General features: G+C 40.8%; 1 long non-coding RNA gene across 4 annotated transcripts; it reads left to right on the top strand.

Annotated features, from left to right (window-relative positions):
• Positions 1 to 6,908: 6,908 nt before the first annotated feature.
• LOC123138520 (uncharacterized) lies at positions 6,909 to 11,366 on the top strand. 4 transcript variants are annotated; one of them, XR_006469218.1, is made up of 6 exons: positions 6,910 to 7,396; positions 7,527 to 7,748; positions 8,149 to 8,227; positions 8,777 to 9,971; positions 10,054 to 10,141; positions 11,022 to 11,366. It is a non-coding gene; the product is annotated as an uncharacterized lncRNA (long non-coding RNA). The 4 variants fall into 4 exon arrangements; XR_006469219.1 differs by having other exon boundaries at positions 6,909 to 7,396; positions 8,178 to 8,227; positions 8,777 to 10,141; XR_006469217.1 differs by having other exon boundaries at positions 8,777 to 10,141.
• Positions 11,367 to 12,914: the final 1,548 nt, after the last annotated feature.

Genomic DNA, 12,914 nt, shown 5'->3' with positions numbered 1-12,914 from the left:
AGCGTGATGAAAACTAGCTTGACGATAATTCCCATGTGTCCTCGGGAGCTCTTTTCTCATTATAAGAAATTGTCCAGGCTTGTCCTTTGCTACAAAAAGGATTGGGCCACCTTGCTGCACTTTATTTACTTTCATTGCTTGTTACCCGTTACAATTTATCTTATCACAAAACTATCTGTTACCTACAATTTCAGTGCTTGTAGAGAAAACCTTACTGAAAACCGCTTGTCATTTCCTTCTGCTCCTCGTTGGGTTCGACACTCTTACTTATCGAAAGGACTACGATAGATCCCCTATACTTGTGGGTCATCAAGACTCTTTTCTGGCGCCGTTGCCGGGGAGTGAAGCGCCTTTGGTGAGTGGAACTTGGTAAGGAAACATTTATATAGTGTGCTGAAATTTTCTGTCACTTGTTACTATGGAAACTAATCCTTTGAGGGGCTTGTTCGGGGTATCTTCACCCCGACCAGAAGAGCAAAGAGTTTCTCCTCAACCTACTGAAAAAATTTACTTTGAGATTCCTTCGGGTATGATAGAGAAACTGCTAGCTAATCCCTTTGCAGGAGATGGAACATTGCATCCCGATTTACACCTTATCTTTGTAGATGAAGTTTGTGGATTATTTAAGCTTGTAGGTATTCCCGATGATGTTGTCAAAAGGAAGGTCTTCCCTTTATCTTTGAAGGGATATGCATTGACATGGTATAGGCTATGTGATGATACGGGATCTTGGAATTATAAACAATTGAAGTTGGAATTTCACCAGAAGTTCTATCCTATGCATCTTGTTCATCGTGATCGTAATTACATATATAATTTCTGGCCTCGTGAAGGAGAAAGCATCGCTCAAGCTTGGGGGAGGCTTAAGTCAATGTTATATTCATGCCCCAATCATGAGCTCTCCAGAGAAATGATTATTCAAAATTTTTATGCTCGGCTTTCTCCCAATGATCGCAACATGCTCGATACTTCCTGTGCTGGTTCTTATATGTTGAAGACTATTGAATTCAAGTGGGACTTATTGAAAAGAATTAAACTCACCTCTGAAGATTAGGGTTCCGACGATGGTAAGGAGTTAGATATGCCACTTAAGTTTGATTGTGTTAAATCTTTTATGGATACCGATGCTTTTCGTGGATTTAGCGGTAAGTATGGACTTGACTCTGAGATAGTAGCTGCTTTTTGTGAATCTTTTGCTACTCACTTTGATCTCCCTAAGGAGAAGTGGTTTAAATATAATCCTCTCATTGAGGTAAAAGTAGTTGCACCTATTACAGTTGAAGAAAAGACTGTCACTTATAGTGATCCTATTATTCCTACTACTTATGTTGAGAAACCCCCTTTTCCTGTTTGGATAAAGGATCATGCTAAAGCTTCAACTGTTGTTCATAAGAGTAATACTAGGACTTATACACCTCCTGAGCAAATCAAAGTTGAACCTAGTATTGTTATGGTTAAAGATCTCTTGGATGATAATTTAGATGGGCATGTTATTTATTTCTGTGGTGAGACTGTTAATATTGCTAGACTAGATGCTAAGATACATAGACCTGTTGTAGGCATGCCTGTTTTTTCTGTTAAAATAGGAGATCATTGTTATCATGGCTTATGTGATATGGGTGCTAGTGCTAGTGCAATACCCTATGATTTATATAAAGAAATTATGCATGATATTGCACCCGCTGAATTGGAAGGTATTGATGTTACTATCAAGCTTGCCAATAGAGATACTATTTCATCAATTGGGATTGTTAGAGATGTTGAAGTCTTGTGTGGGAAGGTTAATTATTCTGCTAATTTTCTTGTTCTTAGTTCCCCACAAGATGATTTTTGTCCCATTATTTTTGGTAGACCCTTCTTGAATACTGTTAATGCTATGATTGATTGTGAAAAGGATACTGTTATGATTGGCTTAGGGGATGTGTCTCATGAGTTTAATTTTGCTAAGTTTCATAGACAACCCTGTGATAAAGAATCACCTAGTAAGGATGAGATTATTGGTCTTGCTTCTATTACCGTTCCTCCTACTGATCCGCTAGAACAATATTTGCTAGACCATGAAAATGATATGTTTATGAAGGAAAAGAAGGGAAATAGATAAAGTGTTCCTTCAACAGGAACCTATTCTGAAACACAACCTACCCGTTGAAATTCTAGGGGATCCCCCTCCACCCAAGGGTGATCCCGTGTTTGAACTCAAACCATTACCTGATAATCTTAAGTATGCTTATCTTGATGAAAAGAAAATATATCCTGTTATTATTAGTGCTAACTCTTCAGAGCAAGAAGAAGAAAGATTATTGAAAACTCTGAAGAAGCACCGTGCTGCTATTGGATATACTCTGGATGATCTCAAGGGCATTAGTCCCATGTTATGCCAACACAAAATTAAATTGGAGGACGATGCCAAACCAGTTAGAGATCCTCAACGACGATTGAATCCTAAGATGAAAGAAGTGGTAAGAAAGGAGATACTAAAGCTCCTTGAGGCAGGTATAATTTATCCCGTTGCTGATAGTGATTGGGTAAGCCCTGTCCATTGTGTTCCTAAAAAGGGAGGTATTACTGTCGTTCCTAATGATAAAGATGAATTGATCCCGCAAAGAATTATTACAAGTTATAGGATGGTAATTGATTTCCGTAAATTAAATAAAGCTACTAAGAAAGATCATTACCCTTTACCTTTTATTGATCAAATGCTAGAAAGACTATCCAAACACACACATTTCTGCTTTCTAGATGGTTATTCTGGTTTTTCTTAAATACCTGTGTCAGCAGGGGATCAATCAAAAACTACTTTTACTTGCCCTTTCGGTACTTTTGCTTATAGACGTATGCCTTTTGGTTTATATAATGCACCTACTACCTTTCAAAGATGTATGATGGCTATATTCTCTGACTTTTGTGAAAAGATTTGTGAGGTATTCATGGATGATTTCTCCGTTTATGGATCCTCTTTTGATGATTGCTTGAGCAACCTTGATCGAGTTTTGCAGAGATGTGAAGACACTAGTCTCGTCTTGAATTGGGAAAAGTGTCACTTTATGGTTAATGAAGGCATTGTCTTGGGGCATAAGATTTCCGAGAGAGGTATTGAAGTTGATAAAGCTAAAGTTGATGCTATTGAAAAGATGCCATGTCCCAAGGACATAAAAGGTATAAGAAGTTTCCTTGGTCATGCCGGTTTTTATAGGAGGTTCATTAAGGACTTTTCTAAAATCTCTAGGCCTCTGACTAATTTATTGCAAAAAGATATTCCTTTTGTCTTTGATGATGATTGTGTAGAAGCATTTGAAATACTTAAGAAAGCTTTGATCACTGCACCTATTGTTCAGCCACCTGATTGGAATTTACCCTTTGAAATTATGTGTGATGCTAGTGATTATGATGTAGGTGCTGTTCTAGGGCAAAGAGTTGATAAGAAATTGAATGTTATCCAGTATGCTAGTAAGACTCTTGATACTGCCCAGAGAAATTATGCTACTACTGAAAAAGAGTTCTTAGCAGTTGTGTTTGCATGTGATAAGTTTAGACCTTATATTGTTGATTCTAAAGTTACTATTCACACTAATCATGCTGCTATTAAATATCTTATGAAAAAGAAAGATGCTAAGCCTAGACTTATTAGATGGGTTCTCTTGCTCCAACAATTTGATTTGCATATTATTGATAGGAAGGGAGCTGAGAAACCCGTTGCAGACAACTTATCTAGGTTAGAGAATGTTCTTGATGACCCACTGCCTATTGATGATAGCTTTCCTGATGAACAATTAGCAGTCATTAATGCTTCTCGTACTGCTCCTTGGTATGCTGATTATGCTAATTACATTGTTGCAAATTTATACCACCTAGTTTCACATACCATCAAAAGAAAAAGTTCTTTTATGATTTAAGACATTACTTCTGGGATGACCCACACCTTTATAAAGAAAGGAGTAGGTGGTGTTATTAGATGTTGTGCACCTGAGCATGAACAAAAACAGATCCTATGCAAGTGTCACTCTGAATCATATGGAGGACACCACGCTGGAGATAGAACTGCACATAAGGTATTGCAATCTGGTTTTTATTGGCCTACTCTCTTCAAAGATGCTCGTAAGTTTGTCTTATCTTGTGATAAATGTCAAAGAATTGGTAATATTAGTAGACGTCAAGAAATGCCTATGAATTATTCTCTTGTTATTGAACCATTTGATGTTTGGGGCTTTGATTATATGGGACCTTTTCCTGCCTCTAATGGTTACACACATATTTTAGTTGTTGTTGATTACGTTACTAAGTGGGTAGAAGCTATTCCAACTAGTAGTGCTGATCATAACACTTCTATTAAAATGCTTAAAGAAGTTATTTTTCCGAGGTTTGGAGTCCCTAGATATCTTATGACTGATGGTGGTTCACATTTTACTCATGGTGCTTTCCGTAAGATGCTTGCTAAGTATGATGTTAATCATAGAGTCGCATCTCCTTATCACCCTAGTCTAGTGGTCAAGTAGAGTTGAGCAATAAAGAGCTCAAATTAATTTTGCAAAAGACTGTGAATAGATCTAGAAAGAATTGGTCCAAGAAACTTGATGATGCATTATGGGCCTATAGAACTGCATACAAAAATCCTATGGGTATGTCTCCGTATAAGATGGATTATGGAAAAGCATGTCACTTACCTCTTGAACTTGAACATATGACTTCAAACTTGCCGGTGAGAAGAGGTTATTTGATATTAGCTCACTTGATGAATGGAGAACCCAAGCCTATGCGAATGCCAAGCTATTCAAAGAAAAAGTCAAACGCTGGCATGACAAAAGGATAGAAAAGCGAGAATTTAACATAGGTGATTCTGTGTTATTATTCAACTCTCGTTTAAGATCTTTTGCAGGAAAACTTCTCTCTAAATGGGAAGGTCCTTATGTTATCGAGGAGGTCTATCGTTCCGGTGCCATAAAAATCAACAACTTCGAAGGCACAAGTCCGAGGGTGGTGAACGGTCAAAGATTTAAACATTATATCTCAGGTAATCCTATCAATGTTGAAACTAATATTGTTGAAACCGTAACCCCGGAGGAATACATAAGGGACACTTTCCAGAACGCTCCAGACTCCGGAAAGGAATATGTATGTGGTACGGTAAGTAAACCGACTCCAAAACAATTCTAATGGCAATTTTTATCCGTTTTGGAATATTTAAGAATTTTGGAAATAAAGAAGTAGACCGGAAAGGACACGGCACGCCCACCCTTCCTGGGCGCGCGCCCCTATCTCGTGGCAACCTCGTGTGCCTCCCGGACTCCATTTTCTTGCATGTTACGTATTTTGGTCGGTAAAAATTCATTATATAATCTCCCGAAGGCTTTGACCACCGTATCACGCAAATATCCTCTGTTTTTGTTTCGAGTTGTTCCTGTTGCAGATTAAGAGCAAGATGTCTTCTCAAAGAGTCAGTCGGGGAGAGTCGGGTGTCTCACCCGACACTAGGTCCAGGAGCAAATAGCGATGCTTATCACTTTGGACCATCAACGGAGGATGAGATGGAGGCCGACTTGAAAAGGATAGATGCCATGGAGGAAGATCAAGAAGTCACTTCTTGCTTCCAAGCAGGATTTCTGATGGGGGAACTACATAGCTCGGTCCTCCCAAATTCGGTCATCCCTTCCGGTGTTAAATTTCTTTCTTACGAAAATATGAAAAAGAGCGCCACTTGTTCTCCAGAAGCTATGCAACATCCTTGGGTAAAGGGAGCTTTAGCCGTTACGGGCAAGCTCCGCAAAGAAATTATGGACCTCAAACAACAAGTCAATAAGCTCGAGGAGGAGAATCGTATCCTGAGGGGCATCATCGCCAAGAAGATCACAAGACCAACTATGAAGAAGGAGACATAATCACATGGGTATGGGCACTCCCCTTGGCAACTGCCAAGCTTGGGGGAGGTGCCCCGGTATCGTATCACCATCACACTCCTATCTTTACCGTTTATTTAGTTTGATCCTTTTAGTAGTATCTTGATCTTGTAGATTGAAGTTTTAGTATCAAGTAGTTTTAAGTTTTGCTTTGTGATCTCTTTATGTAATCGAGTTCGTGAGCTATCTATAATAAAGATTAGTGTTGGGTCAAGGGCTTTGCTATCTTGCTATGATCTTGAGAAAGTAGAAAGAATAAAAAGAATAAAAGAGTTCATATTGATCTTATGGACATTAATGACTTCACACATAGAAAGTATGAGGCATAAAAGTTGTCGAGAGTTGACAAACGTAGTTTTGGTCATCATTGCAATTAATAGGAAGTAATAAGGAAGGAGAGGTTTTCACATACAAATATACTATCTTGGACATGTTTTATGATTATGAGCACTCATTAAGTATGATATGCTAAAAGAGTTGATGTTGGACAAGGAAGACAACGTAATGGTTTATGTTTTCTCACATCTCAGTTAAAGTATATTGTTATTGATCTTCCCAACATGTTGATCTTGCCTTTCCCCCTCATGCTAGCCAAATTCCTTGCACCAAGTAGAGATACTACTTGTGCTTCCAAATATCCTTAAACTCAGTTTTTGCCATGAGAGTCCACTATACCTACCTATGGATTGAGTAATATCCTTCAAGTAACACTACACCATGTCAAAAATTTAGGGGCAATTATCTGCCGGGAATGATCACGAATTGGGGTCAATTAATTGCCTCCAAAGATATATGTGACGGGCAAGACTATATAGGTCAAGATAACTGCCGGGAATGGCGTAGTTATTTGGGCAGACAATCTGCCCGCATCTCTAGGGTCGGCCCAAATGCCCCGAATTACATTTACGGGCGAACACACTGCCAGTAACCAAAGCTGGAGCGGACACGGAACAATCGAGGCCCAAATAAGCGCGCGACTCACCCGCGGGAGAATGAAAATTTTAGAAGGCACTGGAAGCCCACCGCGGTCACGCGGCCTTATTTTCCCCTTATCCACTCTCCCTCCCGTATCAGCCGCCGCACTACATCTCGCCAACGACGCCGCCGCACTACATCTCGCCGTCGACGCCGCCGCACTACATCTCGCCGTCGACGCCGGCAACCCTAGCGCCGTCGCGGCTCACCTCCATACTCGCCGCCCCGCCAAGCACCACCGGCCCCATCCCCTGCATCACCCGCTGCCCCTTGCATCCCCCATCCAGGCCTCGACGCAGCACCGCCGCCCCTGAATCCCGTACTCATGCTGTCACCCAATCCCCATCGATAACTCCAAACATCTGCACTTCCGACGCACGCCCCGCTCATCCGCATCCGCGTCGCACCCGCATCCCCATCCAGAGCCGCCGCCGCATCTGGTCCAAACCGAGCAGCAGGGCAACCGGCGGCCAGATCCACCATGGTGCTTCCAGATCCACGGTGCTCAAGCCATGGAGCTCATCCAGAAGGTCCCCTCTCTGCCCCCTCTTCTCCTCCCCACGCCTCTCTCTCTCTCTCTCTCTCTCTCTCTCTCTCTCTCTCTCTCTCTCTGATTCGATTCAGTTCGAGTTCGCTGACTTGGTTCCTGTCTTCGTCAAGTTCGTGCTACTGCTGCAGAAGAACTCAGCATACCCATAGAGGGACCTGACGGAGGAGGAGGAGGAGAAAGAGCTCTTCATGGCACGCCGCATGGCTCAGCCCCACTATCGGCGCTACTCCAACCCTAGTATACGGGACAAGGACCGCTCCCCTCTCTCGATTTGCTCTCCTTTCCTATACGCGCTTCATCAACACCACGGCCAAGCCAGCCCTCAAGCAAAGGTATGGTTTTCATACCCACCAAATCTCAACCTATACTGTATGTTTTGTTTCTTCATCATCCAGCCCTGCGACTTGCAATTGTACTGATATATGAAATGTTTTGGTTCTAGCAATTTGTATGTATGTGTATGGTCAGACTAAAACTGGATGAACCCTCCCTTGTGGATCTTATTTCTGCTATGAATAAATATGCAGCAGCAATCCCATCTAAGAAAAAATGACACATATCCATGCAAATCACTAGCACCAAGTTAAGTGCATATTGCAGTAAAATCTTATCAGTTAATGTTCTTGACAAAACTTCTATAGTCCTAAAAATGGTGGAATACAGTATTTTGTTGATAAAAGAAGTGCTATCTAATTTTTCTGTAGAGGGATTTCACTCTTTTGTACATGACAGATTGACAACTGTTAAGGTGGAAACTGCAGAATCATATTTGCGCACAATGGAAAAAGTTGGGATCGTGATTGATATGCAGGTTAGATAGTAAAATATGAGTCTCCCATACACTGTTGTATAAGGATGCAACAAATGTCCTTTGGGGGGATTTCACAGCAGAAAGTTATAGTTTTTTCCACAATTTGTTTTGCTTGAGAATATTGTTGTCTTGGACTAACTTATTTAGCCTACAGAAAATAGGGAGAGTACGAAATTAAGTTCATCGAATTGTTTCTAGGTCATCTGTTCATTTTTGTCTGCTTAATAGCTAGTAGCATGATGGCTGGACTTGCTAACTTGCAATTGCTCTGCATTTATTGCCTGTGGGGAAAGCCTGCCAGCAGTAGCAGTTTTAAGTTTTGGTTTTCTTAGGATCTAATCTTGGCTTTTCACCTTCCATGAAATGGATTTGCATGCTTTCACAATGGCTTGATGGGTGGACTTGCTGATTGCTCTGTAATTATTTCCTATGCTTGAAACCTACTAGAAACAACATTTTAAGTTCTTGTTTTGTTAGAATTAATCTTGGCTTTTCATCTTCCAATCCCTTCCCTTCCCTGAAGCTCTGTTGTTTGGTTTCCTCACGCAGGTACACACGAGACATCCAACATCACCAGCGAGGTTGCTGGGCACAAGTTTGGCTAGCCAAGCAGCTCTGCTAGCTCCGACGCTACGCTCACTTAAAACACCTCCCTTGTTTGGTTCTGGGGGAGGAGGCAAGCCTCTGCTCTCATGCTCTTTGTGCTCATGGCCATTGAGCCATGCCAAAATATACTGCTTTGGCTTGTGGTGACACCTCTTTCCATTTTGCAAATATGTAAACTCCCCCTGTAGCATTACCTTTCAAGTCATCGTGATGTTCATTTGGTGGTATTTCCAAGCTAAACATGTTATAAGGTTAGCCATCAATGTTGAATTCAAATACACATGGCTATACATATCGTGATCTGAATGATCTCTCCTTAATCTGGGTTGCCTTCTCCTCACATGCATAGTTGGTCTGTTTAAATGAAGCTTCTCGGCAGCTACATGTCTTGTTAAAAAGTGATTTTAAAATATAAATAGAAGATAGAAACTAGAGAGAGGGGAGATTTGGAGTGATATCCACTGTAAAAAAGGGGGGGTTATGTTCCATATTTGTCTTATTCTCTCATAATGCTTGTTGGCTATACACTTGAGTAGAATTACGAGTTACTGTCGGAGTTAGGGTCAGTTTGGTTTGCATCCACACCTATATATGCCTGGCCTGGATAGTGCCTGGAGTTGGCCTGGTAGTTGTTTGGTTTGTGCCTGGGAAAGAAAATACTTGCCTGGCCTGGTTATGTGATTAGCCTGGTGAAAATAAAAAAATTATAGAAAATGCCCAGGCAGAGTGATTAGCCTGGTCCAGGCGTTCGGTTTCGTTCGCCTGGACGGGCCGCAGCCTCGCCTGGCACTAATAAAGGACACAGGAGGTACAGTCCACTGTTTAAAAAAGGTTTTCTAATCACAAAAGGACAAAGCAGCAGGCTAGGGTAGAAACCAAACACACCGCTGCGTGGCTAGCCTGGGCAGGCAGAAAACTTCAACTTTCCAGGCGCATGCCAGGCACCAAAAAATTTCAGGCAGGGATCCCAGGGTGCAAACCAAACTGACCCTTAATCAATGTATTGAGTTAATTTTCTATGAGATGTCCAGCACTACTCTCTATAGTAGTATAGAACCTGAGTTGAATCCTTCTCCCTGGAAATGTGAGGACCATGCCGAATGTTCTCGGGCGATCTATTGCTTGGCCTCGTAGATATGTAAAACTTCTTTCTGATCACGTTTATTTCTGCAGCTGTAGGTCAAATTGCATCCTACTGATAATCCTATGTATATATGCAGATGGAGATTTATCACAAGGTTATGCAGAAGCAACCATGAAAGCCGGTAGTAGTCCCCACATCTACACGGCATTGCAGATTGTTAGAAGGTATTGCAACTCTGATCACAAGGGCCATTCTATTGAAAAGTAATCATAGCTTGCCATAATATTCAGCAATTCTGCAAGTTGATAGGAGAATCTGTAGCACCAGGAAATGTAGGATCAGCCACTACTTTATGAAAAGATCGAACCTCAGTTGTAAATCACCTCGAGTATAGACAAAAGTTAACTATTCCTGTTGCAAAATTTAAAATATAATCCATTTCTGACCTGATACAATTGATTTGTTAATAAATCTATAATCTTACTTTGCGGCTCTCATGTATGAAACAGACCAAACTCATATTTACTGCCACCCATCAAGGGCTGTAGGCTGCATAAATGCGAACAATTCAGTGATCATCCACTGCCATCTTTCATTTAGCCATGTGTTAGATGCTTTCTTAATTCTAGGAAGTTCTATTAAGATCTTTGCTTCCATCTGCGAATAATTCTTGATGTATAACAAATCTGTTGATTTGTGTAATTGATAACTCAGGGAGCCCAAGTGTTGCTTCCACCTAGGTCTTGCAAAAGTGCAACTGATGTGATAAATCAACTTTGCTAGCTCACGAAATATAAAATTTCATTGCATGAGGTAATTGTTCACCAGCGGCATGTGAACTTATGACCGTATTACAATCTGCAGGCTATTTCCGAAATTTTTGTTTGTGCCTTTGTGGGGATGTTATGTTAATTTCCAGCCTTCCAGCTAGTTTATCGCTGCAGATTTAGTTACATGAATGAAGTATATTGATGTTTATCCATCATTTGCTCTCAGTTGCACCATTCTGAAAATTCCCCATATGATGAATTTACTTACTGTGTCCAAACCCTATGTCATATTCAGTGGCTCTGAACCTTTAATGTTGTTACTGATTTCTGCCAGGTTGTATCCACAAGTTTCAAGAGGCATGTTTTGTGAGTTGAACGGATCTTCTACTAGCATATGTTTCTAACTAAAACTAGATCCCTTATTTTGCACTTTTGCCTGTGATGTAATAGTGGTCTTAAGAATGTACGTATGTATGCCTATGTGTACATGTAGACATTCTGGATGGTTGTGCTTTTGGCTATCCTGTAATGCTGGACGTGTATGCCTATGTGTGCATGTAGGCAGGCGATGGAGCTTTGTTCTTTTGGTTGTCCCGTAGTACTACTGGACTAGCTTGTGAACCTTTGTATGCATGATGGATTGCTTATATATACTATATTGGTACACATTATCTCTTAAGTGATGCAACCTTAATTATTTTTTTGAGATGAACTACATGTATAAATGATATATGGCACAAATAGTACTAGACACAAGTATAGGAGATTATATGTTCGCACTAATACAAGTACAGGCAGACTAACTGCGAGGAATACTACAATCTGCCCTGAATTGCTAAACTGCCGGGGAAAAGTTGTATGCCGGAAATAATTCTAACTGCCGGCAAAGCTTCAACCATCCAGGGCAACTGAACTGTTGGGGTTTCAAATAACTGCCGGGAATCGTCTTTCCTGACAGGACTTTCAAGGGCAGTTTGTAATTGCCGGCAAAAGGCATTCCTGACAGTTTGTCTGCCTCCATTGGCTGGTTTTCCCGGCAGATGTGGTGATCCCTAAGTTTTGTTCATGGTGTAGTGTAAGTTGACATGTTGCAGGCAATAAAAATTGCTCTCTAAATATGTATGACTTATTAGTGCATAGAAAATAAGCTTTATACGATCTTGTTATGGAAGCAATAAAAGCGACAGACTGCATAATAAAGGTCCAAGTCACTTCTTTGAAGAAAGACTTGGAAAAGAGTCATCAAGGGAAATCCACACTCAACAATATCTTGAGTGCGCAAAAATCCCCCAATGACAAAGGTGGACTTGGATTCAACTCCAATAAGAAGAAGAAGTCCAAGATGAACAAAAGGAAGTGCCAAGAACAAGTCAAGAATTCGGCCAAGATTGTTTGCTTCAAGTGCAAAGTAGAAGGGCATCATGTTAGATCTTGCCCATTGAAGAAGAAGCCCATTAGTGACAAGGAACAAGGGAAGCGGCCACAAGTTCACTTTCATGCTCAACCTCAAGTTGAAGAAAGGCCTCTTCCCAAGAAAACTCGAGCTAATGCTTCTCAAGTTGAGAAATCAAGTGAGAAGAAAGTGAAGAGTAGACGTTGCTACTTATGTCGTGAGAAAGGCCACGTCGCTTCTTCATGCACTAGTGGTAACTTATCCAACCCAATTATACTATTGATGATATCTATTCTCTTGGGAAGGATAAGGTTGGCAATGTGTTTGCCAAGTTTGTTGGTACTCAAAGTGGTGTCAAGAAAAGAACCATTTGGGTTGCCAAGCCTATTGTGACTAACCTCTTAGGACCCAACTTGGTTGGGGACCAACAAGCTCAAACTTGATCAATAGGTGTTGTTGGAGGGCATTGGAGACTTGGCTACATTATGAAGAATTAAGGGTACTTCATCATTCTTTTTGTCACAAGCCAAGTCAATTGGATTATCAAGTTTCTATCTTATATCCAATGTGCCTCCTTGCGGTAACTTGTACTTAAATTGTTTACTTTGAAAGTTACTTGCCCCCTTGCATGTTTTGGTTTTGTTCCTTGCATGTGTTTGTATATGTTGCGCTTCCAACTTGCTTATGTATGTTGGTGTGCTCTTCATGTACGTGTGAGTTGTGTGTTGAGCCTTTATGCATCTTCTTTGTATCTTAGTTGGCTCTTGTGAGAGATTAATGGAATATCCCATTATTGGGGAGTGATGTGCTTTGTGCACCTCACACTCCTATAAG

This window comes from Triticum aestivum, chromosome 6B (assembly GCF_018294505.1).
Source record: "Triticum aestivum cultivar Chinese Spring chromosome 6B, IWGSC CS RefSeq v2.1, whole genome shotgun sequence".
Lineage (NCBI taxonomy): Eukaryota > Viridiplantae > Streptophyta > Magnoliopsida > Poales > Poaceae > Triticum > Triticum aestivum.
The sequence above is the reverse complement of the archived record's forward strand: the minus strand, read 5'-3'. Positions and strand labels throughout refer to the sequence as shown.